This window comes from Canis lupus, chromosome 25, assembly GCF_003254725.2.
Source record: "Canis lupus dingo isolate Sandy chromosome 25, ASM325472v2, whole genome shotgun sequence".
Classification (NCBI taxonomy): domain Eukaryota; kingdom Metazoa; phylum Chordata; class Mammalia; order Carnivora; family Canidae; genus Canis; species Canis lupus.
The window spans coordinates 12,860,266-12,877,349 of NC_064267.1; the positions used below are offsets into that span (position 1 = coordinate 12,860,266).

General features: G+C 38.1%; 1 protein-coding gene and 1 long non-coding RNA gene across 13 annotated transcripts in view; one reads left to right on the plus strand and one right to left on the minus strand.

The window, feature by feature from the left end:
• Positions 1 to 17,084, minus strand: part of WASF3 (WASP family member 3) — a 133,238-nt gene that overhangs the window by 63,127 nt on the left and 53,027 nt on the right. For 4 of the 12 annotated variants that reach the window (XM_049100987.1, XM_025462649.3, XM_035719344.2 and 1 more), the window contains exon 2: positions 9,892 to 9,974. The gene's annotated coding sequence lies outside the window, so the exon portion shown is untranslated. Of the gene's footprint in view, positions 1 to 5,042; positions 5,232 to 9,298; positions 9,372 to 9,891; positions 9,975 to 13,969; positions 13,989 to 14,035; positions 14,192 to 17,084 lie in introns of those variants that run through there. The other 8 variants (XM_025462653.3, XM_025462648.3, XM_049100985.1 and 5 more) reach the window with 7 other exon arrangements.
• Positions 1,506 to 12,213, plus strand: LOC112669502 (uncharacterized). The gene is made up of 3 exons (XR_003142308.3): positions 1,506 to 1,636; positions 11,629 to 11,668; positions 12,053 to 12,213. It is a non-coding gene; the product is annotated as an uncharacterized LOC112669502 (long non-coding RNA).

Genomic DNA, 17,084 nt, shown 5'->3' on the forward strand with positions numbered 1-17,084 from the left:
AAACACACATGAAAAGGTTGTTTTTAAAGGACGATGAATTAATAAATAGGAAAAAAAGTGAACAAATTTCAAAAAAATCAAAATCACATGGTAAGCACAGTGCAATTATATTAGCAATAAACAACATTTAGTAACTAGGAGATGTTGGTAAGTCTGTCTCCAGGGTTTCCATCTTTGATTCTGAACCCCAGCTCTGGCTTCTGACAAGGAGTCTGGAGTACCTTAGGTTGGACCAATGTGATACTGATCAACACCAGAATGGCAGATCTCCAGACTCCAGAAACAATGCACTGCCCATCCTAGAGTCAACAAATACAGTCTATGATAATTAAAAAATCATTTCTACCCTGAAGAGGGGGCTACATCCTGGAAGGGATTAACTCGTATACAGATAGCTGAGAAGCTAACCCTAAGGAAAAGAGAGTACAGACCAAATATGTTGACATAAAGGGAAAGAAAGGGTAGGAAAAAAATGAAGAGGATACTGAGGAGGTCAGGTCTCTTGGAGGGCAGATGGGTTAAGTGCCAAAAAGGAGAATACAAATGAATCCCACAACACTCCCCAAAGTTACATTCTGGAATATAAGGGAAAAAACTGCTAATAAAATGGACAGAAGTACAAATCACGTATCTAGTAAAGGTCTTTATATAAAGAGCTCTCAAAACTCAATAAAAAAGCAGACTATTCAAGGAAACATATGAGCAAAAGTTTTGAACAGACACTTCTCAGAGGACAGACAGATGGTCAACAAGTGCCTGAAAGATACTCAACACCACTCATGGTGAAGGACGTAAAATTAAAACCACAATGAGCACCAGCACATGCCTATTAGAATAGCCAACCTTAAAAAGACCGACAATACCAACTGGAACATTCACACTCTTCTGAAGAAAATGTAAAATAACACAGTCACTTTTGAAAACAGTGTAGCTGTTTCTTAAAAAGTTAAACACACACTTATCATATGTGGTTATCATATCATAGGAGCCATTCCACTCCTAGGTATTTATGCAAAAGAAATAAAAGCATACGCCCACATGCAGATTTGCACATGAATGTTCATACAGCTTTATTGTAGTAGCCAAAATAACCCAAAAATAGAAACAATCCCCAAATCCACAACAGGTGAATAGATAAATTTTACTAAATCAGCAATAATATGGGAATGAATTATTGATACATGTAACAACATGAATGAATCTGAAGATAAATACGCTGAATATAAACCAGACCAAAAAGAGTATATTCTGTATTCCTTTTATATCACTGTGATACTGTGATTTATAATAAGAAATATATATTTAGTTTTCAGCCCCATTTCTGGCACAGTGCTCTTAAAATCCTTGGAATTTCCTAAGTGATAAGAGCTATGGTTTTGATATTCCTAACAAATCCTTCTCAACCTCACCTGAATATATTACTGAGATGACTTTAGGAAAGACACTAAGGATAGGGGCTGGTTGCCAGGGGAACCTATGACATGATTAGAGGATTAGAACTTTCAGTTCTACCCACCCCCAACTTTGGAGAAGAAGGAAGGGCTTGACTGAGTTCAATCATCACAGGTCAATGATTTAATCAATCATACCTATGTAACAAAGCCTCCATAAAAACCCAAAAGGACAGCGCTTCCAGGTTGGTGAGCCAGAATGTATTCATATACTGGGAGAGTGGCATATCCCATACTCCATGGGGACAGAGGCTCCTGTGTTCTGCCAAACCTCTGACTGCTCAACCATATTCTTTAAAATCTTCTGTAATAAGCTAGTAATCTAGAAAGCAAACTGGTGTCCGGAGTTCTGTAAGCCACTCAATATAAAACCCAAGAAGGGGGTCGTGGGAGCCCCCAGTTTAGAGCCAGTCAGTCAGAAGTACAGGAAATAGTCTGGGCTTGTGAATGACGTTGGGCGGGTTGTGGGGGAGGAAGCAGGCTTATGGGACAGAAACCTTAACCTGTAGGGTCTGATACTGACTCCAGGGAGATAAATGTCAAAATTGAGTTAAATTGTTGGTCACCCAGCTGGTGTCAAATTGCCTGATGTGTGGAAAACCCACACGTCTGGTGTCAGAAGTGAAGTGATGCTGAGTGTAGAATTTATAGTACCAGAGATACATCAAGGAGTGCGCTTCCTTTACAATAACACTCTAAGAAATGCAAACTATCTACAGTGATAGAAAGCAGATCAGTGGTGGCCCTGGGGGTGGGGAACAGACAGGAGGGACAGATGATAAAGGGACAGTTTGCCACAAGCAAACTTCTGTAGGTACTGGTATATTCACTTTCTTGTATATAGTGATGGTTTCATGGGTGTGTGCACATGCCAGAATTTATCAGACTGTACATTTTAAATATTGTTTATGTCAATTATGCCTCAATAAAGCTGTTCAAAAATGGGTCAGTGGTGATGGATAAGAAAATAAGGACAGCAAATTAATGGGGAAATCACTGAACATTTATTTACTACTTAGATGCTAACATGAGGAGCTAGTAGAGATAACTCTGCTATTAGCCACAGACACAGGATTAAGTATCACACTGGGAGAAACAGAGATAAAAGATAAAATTAGGGAAGCCTGGGTGGCTCAGTGGTTGAGTGCCTGTCTTTGGCCCAGGGAATGATCCTGGAGTCCTGGGAGAGTCCCACATCAGGTTCCCTGCATGGAGCCTGCTTCTCCCTCTGCCTGTGTCTCTGCCTCTCTTTCTGCATCTCTCATTAATAAATAAATAAAATCTTAAAAAAAAAAAAAGATAAAATTAGCGATCAAGACAGGCTATTGCTCCAAGAGTGTTTACAAAGAGCCAGTTAGTGGCAGAATAAACAGAAATGAGTTCAGTTCCCTAAGGCAAGTTATCCTCCTACAGAATTCCCTCACCTGAAGGGGCTTTGACTCCACCAACCTCATCAGCTAGTGTGCCACATGAAACAGTCTTCCGGCCAGACAAGCTGTGCAGGGAAGCAGAGGCAGCAGCAAGAAAAGCCCTAGTTCCTCAAGAGCTGAGGCCTGGGGGGAAGCCATATAAGTCCCACTACACCCAACTCCTTATCTAAAATACAGCAGCCATCATACCTGCCTGCTTGCCTGAAAGGGCTGTGATGAGAAAGCATAGCTGCAGACCCAGTGACCACCATAAAGTGGAATGCAGACACTAGATATTACTCTATACAAATAAATGCTTACTTGACAAATTAAAAAGAAATTGAACTACCTCCCTTTTCACTTTAATTGGACAGCAAAAGGAAGATGCCATTAATCAGTACCACATTGTGATGAACATGAGAAGTTTGCACGCTATTTACCACAATATTATTACTTAAACCCACACGAACTATTTGTTAAATTAACGCCCTTTCAACAAAACTCCAATCATCAGCTCCTTATTCAGGGTATAATAAACATGTGAACTACACACATTTTACAAACAGAATGTTAAATTAAGCTAAATGGCATTGTTTTTATAATATAAAATATGTCAATAAACACTCAGAAGCCAAAAACACCAACAGCATTTTAACACTTTGCTAGAGACATGACTTTTGGAAAAAGACTGATCTCAAAGAATTTAGAAGTTCAAAAAGAAATTTTACGTACTCAGAATTTCCCTGATATTACCTATGACCTCAAGGTTTAATTCTCAAAAAGCTTTAGCTTTTGTTTCCAATTAACCAGTGAACCATAAATTAAAAGTCTTCTAAAAAATTAGCATCTCCTCTTTTTGTTAAGAGAGAAGTATCAGATATTTTTCTCTAACTTACTCTTTTGCATCATTTGTGAATGACATTCACCAAACAAATTTACAAAATCCAAAATGCATTAAGGCTTAAGTTCTTAGAGGAAACAACAAATTTTAAGATACAAAATTAGATAATTTGCCAAGTGTGTGAAGAAAACATTGTTACCATACCCCAAAATACCAAGTTGAACCACATGAAGTTACCACTTTTGTTGGTAAAAACAGCCAAATGTTGGTAATTTCACATGAATGAACAGTAAGAAATGAGATAAAATTAAAACTGCAATAAAGCTTAGAATCTAGCAACTGTTCGCTAGCATACATGCTACTAAACATAGGTTTTGGTGTTTTTAGAAACAAAAAGCATCCTGATGGCAATATTTTTGGCAACTAGAAATTACGCTCATGAAAGAAAGTTAAGATCAATTGAATGGCTGTTTTAGTTAACCATTCCCAATCGTTTGGGTCATGAAAGCACAAAGAGAAACATGAGAGTAAAATTTCTCAAATTTGTAACCTATGTACTTGGTCTCAAAACATCAAGTCTGGCATCCTATCAATTCCATTCCTCTGAATGTATTCCAGCAAGCAAATCAAGAGCACCATCAAAAGGATCACACAGGATTTCTAGGTAACTTTATAAAAAATCGACCAAAGAAACCAAATTATAAAGCTACATGGTAATATGACAAGTGGGAACATTTGCATACATAAGCATTTAATACACTATGTCACTGAGGTCTAAAATACAGCTGACCCTTGGACAACATGGATTTGAACTGCACGGCTCCATTTATATGTGGCTTTTGTTTTTGTTTTTATAAATACGGTACAATACTGTAAATATAATTTCTCTCCTTGTGATTTTCCTAGCAACACTGACTCTTCTCTCACTTATTGTAAGAATACAGTTTGTAATACATACAACATACCAAGTATGTGTTAATCAACTGCTTATGTTATCAGTAAGGCTCTAGTCAACAAAAGACTATTGGTAAAGTTTTTGAACAGTCAAAAGTGATAATGCAGATTTTTTACTCTGTCGGAGGTTGGGACCCCAACCCCTGTGCTGTTCAAGGGTCAACTGTATTAGCTGCAGGTGTACACCACAGTGATTTGAATTTGTATGTAAATGATCATCACAAGGTAACATTCATTGCCACATGCTGTTGCTTTTTTCTTATGATGAGGACTTTTAAGATCTACCTTGTTTTAACAATTTTCAAATATGCAATATAGTATTATTAATTATAATCACCACGCTGTACATTATATCCCCAGGACTTATTTATATTTGGAAGTCTGTACCTTCTGAACCCTTCACTCATTTCACTCATTTCTCCCACCTTCGACTCTCCACCTCTGGCAACCACCAATCTGTTCTCTGTATTTACAACCTTGGTTGTTGTTTTAATTCTTCGTGTAAGTGAAATCACACAGCATTTGGCTTTCTTTGTCTGATTTATTTCACTTAGTCCTCAAGGTCCATCCACATTCCTGCAAATGGCAAGATTTCATTCTTTTTTGTGGCTGAATAGTATTCCATTATTGTTTCCATATACCATATAGTATTCTTTTTTATCTATCCATCCACTACTGGACACTTAAGTGTTTGCATACCTTGTCTACTGAGTACAATGCTGCAGTGAACATGGGGGTACAGATATCTTCTTAAATTAGTGTTTTCATTTTCATTAGATAAATATCCAGAAGTGGAACTGCTGAATCACATGGCAGTTCTACTTGTAACTTTTTGAGAAACCTCCACTCCATACTGTTTTCCACAAGGTTGCCCCAATTTACATTCCCACCAACAATGCACAAGGGTTCCTTCTTACCAGCACTAACTTTTTGATAATAGCCATTTTAACAGGTGTAAGGGAATATCTCATCGTGGTTTTGATCTGCATTTCCCTGATGAGCAGTGATATGTAGCATCTTTTCATATACTTGCTGCCCAACCAGTGTCTTCTTTGAAAAAAATATCTAGTCAGATCTTCTGCCTCTTTTATAATTAGATTTTTCTTGCTACTGAATTGTATGAGTTTTTAATATATCTTAGATATTAAGCCCTTACCAGAGATAGGAGTTGCAAATATTTTCTCCCATTCAGCAGTTGCCATTTCATTTTGTTGATGGCTTCCTTTGCTGTGCAGAAGCTTTTTAGTTTGATGTAGTCCCATTTGCTTATTTTTGCTTTTGTTGCCCTGGCTTTTGGAATTCAGATTCACAAAATCAACACCCAGACCATCTATACTTTCTTATAGAATTTTTATGGATTCTGGACTCACATTTATGTCTTTAACCCATTTTAAGTTAATTTTTGTTTATGCTGTAGAGTTAGTGGCCCAGTTTCATTCTTTTGTATGTAGCTGTCCAGTTTTCCCAACACCATTTATTAAAGAGACTGTCTCATTGTACATTCTTGGCTGCTCTCTCATAAACTGACCATATATGTATGGATTATATATCTGGGTTCTCTATTCTGTTCCACTGACCTATGTGTCTGCTTTTATAGTAAGACCATAATGTTTTGATTACTGTAGGTTGGTAATATAGTTTGCAATCCAGGAACATAATGCCTCCAGCTTTGTTCTTCTTTCTCAAGATTGCTTTGGCTATCCAGGCAGGATTTTTTGTGGTTTCATACAAATTTTAAAATTAGGCTCTATTTCTGTGAAAAATACCATTGGAATTCTGATATGGATTGCACTGAATCTGTAGATTGCTTTCTGTAATATAGATACTTTAAAAATAGTAATTCTTTCAATCCAATTCAAAACCAAATCTGTCAGATACCAGAGTCTTATAACATTTCTGCAACTAAGATCCTCTATTAGCATCACCATTTGAACACCCACTGTCTGCAATAAGCTCTGAGTATTATTTTTCATGTTTTCAGCAGCTCATCAAGATTATCCTCCTTTTAGAGATGAAGGAAATGAGAATCAAGGATTTAAGTGATTTTGCTCAAAAGCTTAAACCTATATGTTTTTAGCATTTGAACCAAGATTTTCTATTAACTCCTAAACTTACACTCCCTCTACTACACCACTACTCTGCATACCCTGTATCCGGCACCAGATATGGCCAATAACACATACAGCTGATCCTTGAACAACATGGGCTTGAACAACATGGTCCACTTATAAGTGGATTTTTTTTATTAATACAGTACTGTAAATGTATTTTCTCTTCTTTATGATTTTCTTAGCAATATTTTCTCTTCCCTAACTTACTTTATGCTAAGAACACAGTATGTATTACACACAATATACAAAATATATGTTAACTGACTGTTTATATCATTGGTAAGGCTTCTAGTCAAGGCTATCAGTAGTTAAGTTCTGGAGGAGTCAAAAGTTGTAAGTAAAAAAAAAAAAAAAAAAACCTGTAAGTGGATTTGACTGTGTGGGAGTCAGTGCCCCTACCTGCTGCACTGTTCAAGGGTCAACTGCAATCAAAATGAAAACGCAAAAAAAAAAAAAAAAAGGCAAAATATAATGGAAATGCACACAACTATTACACTATAAATTTGTTGACATTTTTAAGCATTCCATTAAGGCTGAGAAACTATTTGATTGCAAGAGACTTAGAAGTGATTCCAGTAACACCATCCAGAGACACACTGTCTTGCTTTACAACTATCCCAGGCAACTGGGACAAGGACGCAAGGTTTCCTCAATTCTTACCTGCCAAACATCATAAAAATATGTACATGGAAATTACTTAGCAGAAATCAAAGGGCATCATATGTGGCTTACATTATTACACAAAATATGTCAAGTATTCTGAGATATAGACAAGCATACGAAATAATTTTAACTCTTCCAAAGATAGTTATAATAGATTTCAGAAGTAGTTTTGTATGTCCTCTTAGAATTTAAGAAGACATCTTACCATTGCTTCAAATAGCCTTTTTCTTTAAATCAAAAAACAAGAGCTATTTAATGAAGTTTAAAACCAATGCATAACTTTTAAGTACTGCATACACAAAGCTTTCTGGTTATATTAGCAGAAAGAAGAAATGCTGAACTAAGACTCTACCAACAGATTATGCTGACTTAACTTTAGAGAAAACAGGAACTTAAAATCACGCATATAAATGTGGCCTTGCTCTTATGATTTTCAGATCATAACCACAGACACCAAAATGTAACAGATACTGTCTACCGGCATTCAACATTTATTCCCACCTCCTCTGTCCCCTTCCCTATATCACAGAGACTAGAAGACTAAAAGCTCATTTCTCAGGTCCCTTGCCATGGGACTTTAATTTTTCTTCTTTCTGTATCTATATGCCTTTTATTTCTTTTCTTTTTTCTTTACTGCACTGACTAGGACAAGTCAGAGTAAGAACACTGAGTGACCATCCTTTCTTATTTCCAATGGTAGGCAAAAACACTATGTCTTTCACCAGTAATTAAAATTATTAGCTGTAGATCTTTCATAGATACTACTTATCAAGTTGAGAAAGCTCCTTCTTTTCCGAGTTTTTATAGTGAATAAATGACAAATATTGTTAAATGCTCTTTCTATGCCTATTGAGATGATAATACAGGTTTGAAGAATTCTGTGTAGCTTGCTAATGTGAATTATATGACTGATTTTCAAATGAAGAACCAATCCTGCATTTCTGGAATAAATGGCACGTTAGCATGACATATTATACTTTTTATATAAACTTTATTCAAGTTGCTAGTATTTTGTTGAGAAATATCTTTGCATTTTTATATCAGAATAACTGCCTCATAAATTAGTGTACTCTTCCATTTTCTGAAGATTCTGAATATAATTGGTTTTATTTCTTTCTTTGTAAGTTGGTAGAATTCACCAATGAGTCCATTTAGGCTTAGAACATTTTTGGGAAGGAGGGCTTTTAACTACAAATTCAATTTCCTAAATAAAGAGAAATGTACATTATCCATTCCTTCTAAAAAGAACTTTTAGAATGTGATACTTAATTTCAAAACATCTGGAGATCTCACAGATAATCTGATATTGATTTCTAGCTTAATCCAAAAACAGATGTATGGGGATCTCTGGGTGGCTCAGCAGTTTAGCACCTGCCTTCAGCTACCCAGGGCGTGATCCTGGGGGATCGAGTCCCACATCGGGCTCCCTGCATGGAGCCTGCTTCTCCCTCTGCCTGTGTCTCTGTCCCCCCCCCCCCTTTCTCTGTGTGTGTGTTTCTCACAAATAAATAAAATCTTTAAAAAAACACACACACACAGATGTATTCCTGAAAAACTACCTGTAAAGCATGGAAATCTAATTCAATTTTCTGATAGTAAATTAATGAAATGATATGCCCAGTCAAGGTGAGACAGAATTAAAGATCCAGTCTTACAGCATCCTTTTCTGTAAAGGATATTAAGAGCAATATGTTCTCTCTAAAGCACACCTTAAAAATCGAAAATTTTGTTATTTTCCCTCTATACTTCCCAAAAAGGGGGGGGGGGAGAAAAGGACAATTTCCCATAGATCATCTGATATTTACAATTCTATAAAACAAATGATAGACATTTTGTACAAGGAAAATGAAGCTCAAAGGAATAACTTGCCTTAGTGGTTGGCCATGTCTCATTACTCTTGAATTATCCCTTGAAGATAGAGCAGTATAGATAATTTAAATCTCTAAAAAATTCAAGACCTCATTTTAGTCACTGTTGGAATCAACACCACCTCAGTTCTGAGTAAGATGTAGTAAAATCTAACTAGATTTAAGTTTTATCATCTTGACTGCTCATATCCATTCATTAGTAACAAGAATTAGATAATAAAGAACTGGTTAAACCCCAGGAAATTAAAAATAAATGGGCAAAATATGTAGGGAGGAAAATGAGACCCCAGTTTAATAAGTCATAAACTATACAGCCATATTTGCTTTTCACACAAATATTACTATGAAATGAATATAGCAAGTTATATTTTTTCTTGTTCAAATTCTTGAAATGTTGATTAGGATCTGAAGCTCTAAAATATTATCTGCTGTTAATATTTATATGTTAAAATATATTAATATGTAATATTTCAAAATATTAGAATATTTCACAGTATTCTATTTCAAATTAAAATTTTTTTTTCAAATTAAAATTTTAAGCTATAATGTTACAGAAATTAAATGGCTTTATGGGTAAGAGGCACACATTCTTACCGTATTACGGGTTGCAGAAATTTCCCTCAGGTAGCATCACCACTTTGGCTCAGATATCAATAGAATGGCAATCAAAACTAAAACTAAAAAAAAAAAAAAAAAAAAAAAGTTAAATAACAGTAAGTAAAATGCATTCAAGTCTTCAAGAAAGTCTTAAATTCAAATTTCACATTTCAACAATTTCATCAAGGGAGTTCTAGTCCCAGAACTAGTTTTTTAAATTAGTTTAAGCAAGGAACTAATACGGTATGTGAATTCCTGTACAATTCTAACTCCTTATCCTGTAATAAGCTCCGAAATTAACTTTAAGAAATTATAGTAAATAGCTAAAGGGCAGAAAAACAAAAAGCCAAGTATATTACAGGTATATTCAACTGAAGTTCAGTTCATAGAGTCAACACATATACATTTAAGGTTTTGCTACTGGGATCCCTGGGTGGCGCAGTGGTTTGGCGCCTGCCTTTGGCCCAGGGCGCGATCCTGGAGACCCGGGATCGAATCCCACGTCGGGCTGCCGGTGCATGGAGCCTGCTTCTCCCTCTGCCTATGTCTCTGCCTCTCTCTCTCTCTCTCTGTGACTATCATAAATAAATAAAAATTAAAAAAAAAAAATTAAGGTTTTGCTACTGCCCACATGAGCGAACAATGACGATTCACACAAGAACTCTATCAGACAAGAGCATTCTATACTAATTAATACAAATTAACTGTATTTCAGGTATTTAAATACAATTGTAGTAAATTGTGTTTAAATTCAGGCTCCTCTGAATTTAAATACTGGTGGCACAGCTGGCTGAACATGGACTCATGGTTTCCACTCAGGTCATGATCTCAGGGTCATGAGATGGAGCCCCACATCAGACTCTGTGCTCTATGCAGAGTCTCTTTAAGACTCTCTTTCTCTTTCACTCTACCCCACATGCCTTCCTTCTCTAAAGTAAACAAATATATCTTTTAAAAAATATATTTGAATTCAATAAAAATCTTGATCACTTTATAAATACTTTAATATAATGTATGTGGATAAAACAGTAATTAATACTTGCTGAATGATCCTAAAAAGTGTTTCCAGGATAACTGATACTCATAATAGCAAGATTATAGAGCAATCTGATACTATTTATCATTGTGCTGGAGCTAGGTGGTAACAGAAAGTATGACAGTTTCCTACCCAAAGAGTTATGGTTTACTTAGGAAGAACATGCAGAAGAAAATTTGGTGACTATCATTCATTCATTCAGCAGAACTTCACCAAGCATCCTATAGGAGTCAGTTCCCCCTTAAACAATGCAGACATAGAAATGAATAAGAAAATGCCTGCTCATCAGAGAACTAAAAGTCTTGTGATGGTGATCAATATATTCTAATAATTATAATACATTAAGGTAGCTGCAAGAAGGCAAGAGTCAGGTAGAGGAGTGGGATATATCAAACAGCTTCTCGGGGGACAAAGAGTAGGGAGGAGGAGGCCAGGCAAAGGCCATGTGGGCACAGGAGAAGAGCAATATGCAATTTCTGAATGGGAAAACAACTTTGAGTCTACTAAAGAGGATTCTCTGGATATGGATGAATTACATGTAGGCCTGTGGATGAGAACCTATGCAGTTTAGAATGTCACTACCATTTTGAAAGTAGGGGGAAAAATAGATCATTCAATGATCCTCTAACTTATACATGTCCCACTAGTTTGCTTATTTAAAATTAAAAGCAGCGCATAATTTTCTTCTCTTTCCTTAGGAGCAGCTGTACAGCATTCTCTTGATTATGCAGAGAAAAAGTGAGTTCTTCCTAAGGAATTTGCATTAGTGATCACTTTATTTCCAAACAGAGAGAATAAGCCCTGGGTTTTTGATTATCCAGGCCCAATTTTACCTCTCTCAGATCACCTTATTTGCATGATTCTGAAAGTAGCCAGCACTATACATTTCCCTTCAGATATGGCTCTATCTAGCTAATTGTGAGGGATAGGGTTCAAAGTGGATGACCATTTGTGTTTAGCAATCATGTGTTAATTCTTCCTTTGGGAAATACAACAAGTTTTCCCATTTGCCTGAAATGCTATGTTCTATTGTTATTAGCTATCACTTGGTGAATGGTTTACTCAGGATTAGGCACAGTGCTCACATGTCACATACATTTTAACTTAATCTTCACAACGCAGGTAATATCTATCTCCAACAAAAAATGAGGAAACCAAGGACCAGAGGGTATGATATGCCCAGGATGACACAGCTTGGAAGAAAACAGGGTCGGGATAGGTCTGTCTGTCTGCAGTCACTTTTCTGAACTGCTGCATTAAACAGCTTCCTTTTTGGATATGTACACATGCATTTTTCTTTCCTGTTCTGCTGCTACCATGTCTCACTAAAATCAGGAAACCATAAACGTCTTGAAGAATCAACTAGACTTTGTGAGCATGTTGCTTAATATTATAGGGGGAGAGTTTATCTTTGAAGCTACAGTTTAAGGTTATTAAGTGTGAAACCCAGCACCTCTATTTAGGTGTTAGGGAAACACATTTATATGCAACACCAGAATTCAAATTCTATTTATGTCCCATGGTTAAGCTCTGGATGGTACTGAAAATGCTTCTCCGTGGCTGTGATCTAGGAGCACAGTTGCCCTGTTAATTTCCTACCAATGAGTCTGCATCCATGATGCTCCCCCAGCATGAAGGCCCTCTTCTCACTTCTATGCACACCAATTGTGCCCAGCCTTCAGAATGCAGCCTAGTACAGCCTCCTCCCCACAACCATTCAGCTCTCTAGCTGCTCAATAAACACTTATTTCTTGCGGTGATGTGTCCCCACCCTAGAAGACCAAAGTCCAATCCTGCAACCCCCCCAACAACCTCTTAGTCCACCACAGGAAAACTGTACAAACAAGGAATCTGCATCCAATGTGATAAAGGTGTATACATGATATCAAAACAGTGGAAGGGAGGGAGAGGTAGAAAAGATATCACAGCCCTGGTAACACAGGTGCCCTAATCCAGATGACAGATGATGACATAAAATAAGATGGGAAGAATTTTTTTAAAGGGAACAAACTTGACAGAAGTGCTGGGTGATAGGTGGATGGGATGCTAGGATGTCTCTTGGGAGGTAGAGTCAAGGACCACTTATGCAGCACTATCCGGCAATGACGGTTGTGTTCTGAAGATGAAACCATCCAATATGGCAGCCTCCAGCCACATTTGGCACTTGAAATGTGGCAACTGTGGCTGAGAAACTAAATTAATTTTATTCCATTTTAATGAATGTTCATTTAAATAGCAACACATAGCTAGCAGCTACTGTACTAAACAGTGCAACCCTTACCAATTCAGGCTTGAGATACTGAGTTGGGTTAGTACCGTATCTGGGAAAAGGAATACCAAGAGAAAGGTATATGAACATGCGAGTATTTGTTGAACAGGTGAATGAACAAGCCAATGAACAGATAACAAACTGACTCCTCCCTTTAAGATCCCATTCAAAGAGTACCTATCTCTGCTCCTTCAGGTATCCAACACTGCTTTCAGTATGGTGGCATCGAAATGTACTCATGCTGTGTCCAGACATCAGTTTAATTCTTAAAATACTGCTAAATTAAAATTCCTTATGCTATTCAGAGTAAAAACAAAAACAGAAAAAACAAAACAAAACAAAAAAGAAAAACGGTTATCGTGAAATTATTGCAAGGCAATAATCACACACCAAGGATAATCAAGCCAGGGTAAATAACTACCTAGGAAAATGTCTTTTTCTAAAAATAGGAAGAATGGAGGAGGAGAGGGCTAAACAGCCTTATGATGAACTCAGGTCATTACAAATATATTACAGACCATTCAGCTCCTAAGCAGTTCAGCTGATGTTCAATTTACATTCCTCTACACTCTGCTAAGAGAAATGACTTATCTCATGAAATACCTAATTTTGTTCTACAGAGCATTTTAAAAGTTCAATGATAATGAAGTTGACCCTAGTAATATGCCCTTTTATCTTAGTTATCCACAACATCCAAGTCAATATAAGATAAATAACCCCGCAACAGGAAAACATGTCACCTGAGAACAGGTTGTGTCCAAACAACTTACTGTTAATCTCGTCAATATTATCTTAATCTGATTGTACCAGGATTTCTTTACTATTTTGGTCCTCACCATGCCTCTCAAGCTTTCGAATCCAGTTTTCCAGAATTGAGAAGCTGCCCTGTGTACAACACCCACACATGTTCCAGAGAGCTGTCTCCCGGCTGGGTTTTCCAGGGCTACCTTGTTAACCAAACTCAAGTTCTAAGGGGTCCTCCCTCCCCCAGGAGACTGCATCATCAGTGTTCTTAACTATTCACGTGTGAAGTTCTATTTACAAGACTGTTAGGCGCTTTAGAACCTGTAGTCTCTGTTACCTGCAGAGAAACCAATCTCATAAGAATGTCTAATATGAACATTTTCAGCTAGACTCGTACATCTGACGACACAGTAAAAGAGAGCAGCCTTGTGTTTCCCCTCCTTGGCCTCTCTCAGGTTGGATACCTATACTCTAACTTCCAGTGCTGGAACAGTCCTCCGTCTTTGAATTTAGAGCCAGTTAGGGACACACTTAGCTAGTCCCACAATTCAATGTATGAGTGAGTTGTTTTGTAGAAGGTAAAACAAAAACTCTAAGTAATAAGGTCTTGGCCTCCAGAAAGCTTTATCTTATCTGGTGAGGAAGAGTAAATAAACACAAAGAATATGAAACGAGTCTCAGAAGGGATAGTGCTATGAGTAAAACAGAACTGCAGCTAGCTGATATTTACTGGTCACCTATGTATATCACACTGTCAACCAGGTCCACTTTCATGTATTTAATAATTAATAAAACCACATTAATTATGAGTCCAAGTGAAAAATTCTCCCGGTTTTGAGTGATCTGTTCATTAAAAAGTCCTTATCCCAGACCTAAATACAACGGTCATAAAAACAATATTTTCTTCCCCTTAACTTAATCAACAGTGTAACTACCTGGTAAAATATGAGGAATGAACAATCAATTCCTGACATAACATGACTTTTGCAGAGATCCACAGCTGGTCCACACTCTAGGCTAATAATGCTCAAAGAATCAAACAGCTCAGATAAAGATCTGGGTCATGTCAACCACTCATGAATCCATTCAAACACTTACTATCCTACTATGCATCAGAAATACAACCATGAGTCAGACAAAGGCAAGGCTATATAGGAAAAGACGCCACACCGCAAGTTCAAAAGTGCTGTGGTCAGAGTTTTGAGAGAAGAGAAAGCTAGTACGAGCTGCAATAAACAGGAAAAGACTTAAATCCGCATGGGACTCAAAGTGATACCAAGAGACTGGTTATGATCCTCTGAGATGCACAGATTATACAAAGTCAATAAAAAGATAAATGCTGTATCAGTTCTTAAGTATTAGGACACCATGAGGAAGTCAGGATCATGAGCAGTACATCCAGAGCTTGCTCCTGAAATGAAAACTGAATCTGCATGCCAGACTCCAGGGAAGCTACAGGAAACTCAAGGGCAAGCATTAGGAGGAGTCCAGAGGTCCACCCCACCCTCTCCCTGTACCCACCCACCTGCCTGAACACTCCTCAGGAGAGAGAAACCATGAGTGGGGAATCCCACTCATTAAGAAACACTATTTGAGATAAGGCTTTCTTTATATTCAGTAAGAGCCTACATCTTTCTAACTGCCAAACAATGCTCTGCTTTGCCCATTGAAAGCAAGCAGAGTCCACCACCCCCTCAGCTCTGCAAACATCCAAGTGTCTAAAGGCAGAGTTAAATGCCCCACCTTTCCCAGGTGCTCTCTGGCCGGTCCTTCAGGAGGTGCAGTGCTCAGAACAATGTATACCAGATGTTGCCTGAGGGAAGCAGCACACACTTCCCACTAATGAAGCCAGCCTGCCAGTTTGTTCTACTGGTTCTCTCTCCTGGGTGCTGCCACCACACTAGGCCCACTCCTGCTTATTAGGAAATCTCCATTCTGGCCCCACCACTCTGCGATAGGACCCCCAGGCTACAGGGTGGCCTCCTCTCCCAAGCTGCACTCATGCCCTGAGTCCCCACTCCTGCATTTCTCTACCCCTGCCTCCCTGCTTGTGGGCCTTCCTAGTGACTCAGAGTCACTTCCACTGCAAAGCACTGTTCAGCCTCCCGGGAGCATCCCCTTCCCCCTTCTCCATGTCTACCAAGCAAAGGGGCAAGCAAAGGGGCAATACCAAATGCCATAGTGCAGTGGACTCCCAGGCCAGAATTGAGCTCCAACCAACTTCCCCCACTTACTTACACAGTCCAAGACTCCAAGCAGGTTACTTAAGCCTAAATCTCCTGAACTACAAAAATGAGACTGTGGGAGTTATATATGCTAATCTGCAGGACAATCCAGGCCTTGCACATGATAAGCAACAAAGAGTACCTATCATTGCTATTACTACTTGCTTCACCACCACCACCATTACAATCTGTTCCCCATCACACTGTCACACCCACCAGGGCTGTCCACCAGGGTTGGGAGTGTCACCCACATCTTTATACCCCCAGGGCTTTACACAAAATCACATTCACAGCAATCTCTTGAGCAATGTTTGGTCCAAAAGAAAACAAATATTGAGTGAATACATGAGCACAGAGGGAACCTAAAACCAAGATGATCGAAGAAGTTCAGATTTAGTTCTATCCCTAAATGTGCCTAGTTATTCATTATCACAACAGAATGCACTGAGCTGCTAAGAGATCAAAGAATTTAGAGGCTGAAACGTTCAAAAATTTATACTAAATGGAATCTGTTTTCAAAGAAAAAATGGATCTAGTTGTATGATACTTCTGCCTACTGCAAATATTACAGTTTTTTGTTTATTTTCTGTTTTTACTATTCATGGCAGAGGTTGGGCCCTGGGCAACCACCCGTGAGCCTTAACACTTCTGACCCCTAACCGCTCTTCACTGTGAAAATTTTTTTTTCATTTACCTTATTAAATCCCTAGTACCGCCGGGGCAGCTGGGTGGCTCAGTGGTTGAGCATCTGCCTTTGCCTCAGGGCATGATTCCAGGGTTCTGGGATCTAGTCCTACATTGGGCTCCCTACAGGGAGCCTGCTTCTCCCTCTGCCTATGTCTCTGCCTCTCATTCTCTCTCTCTCTCTCTCTCTCTCTCTCTCTCTTGCTCTCGCTCTCGCTCTCACTCTCTCGTT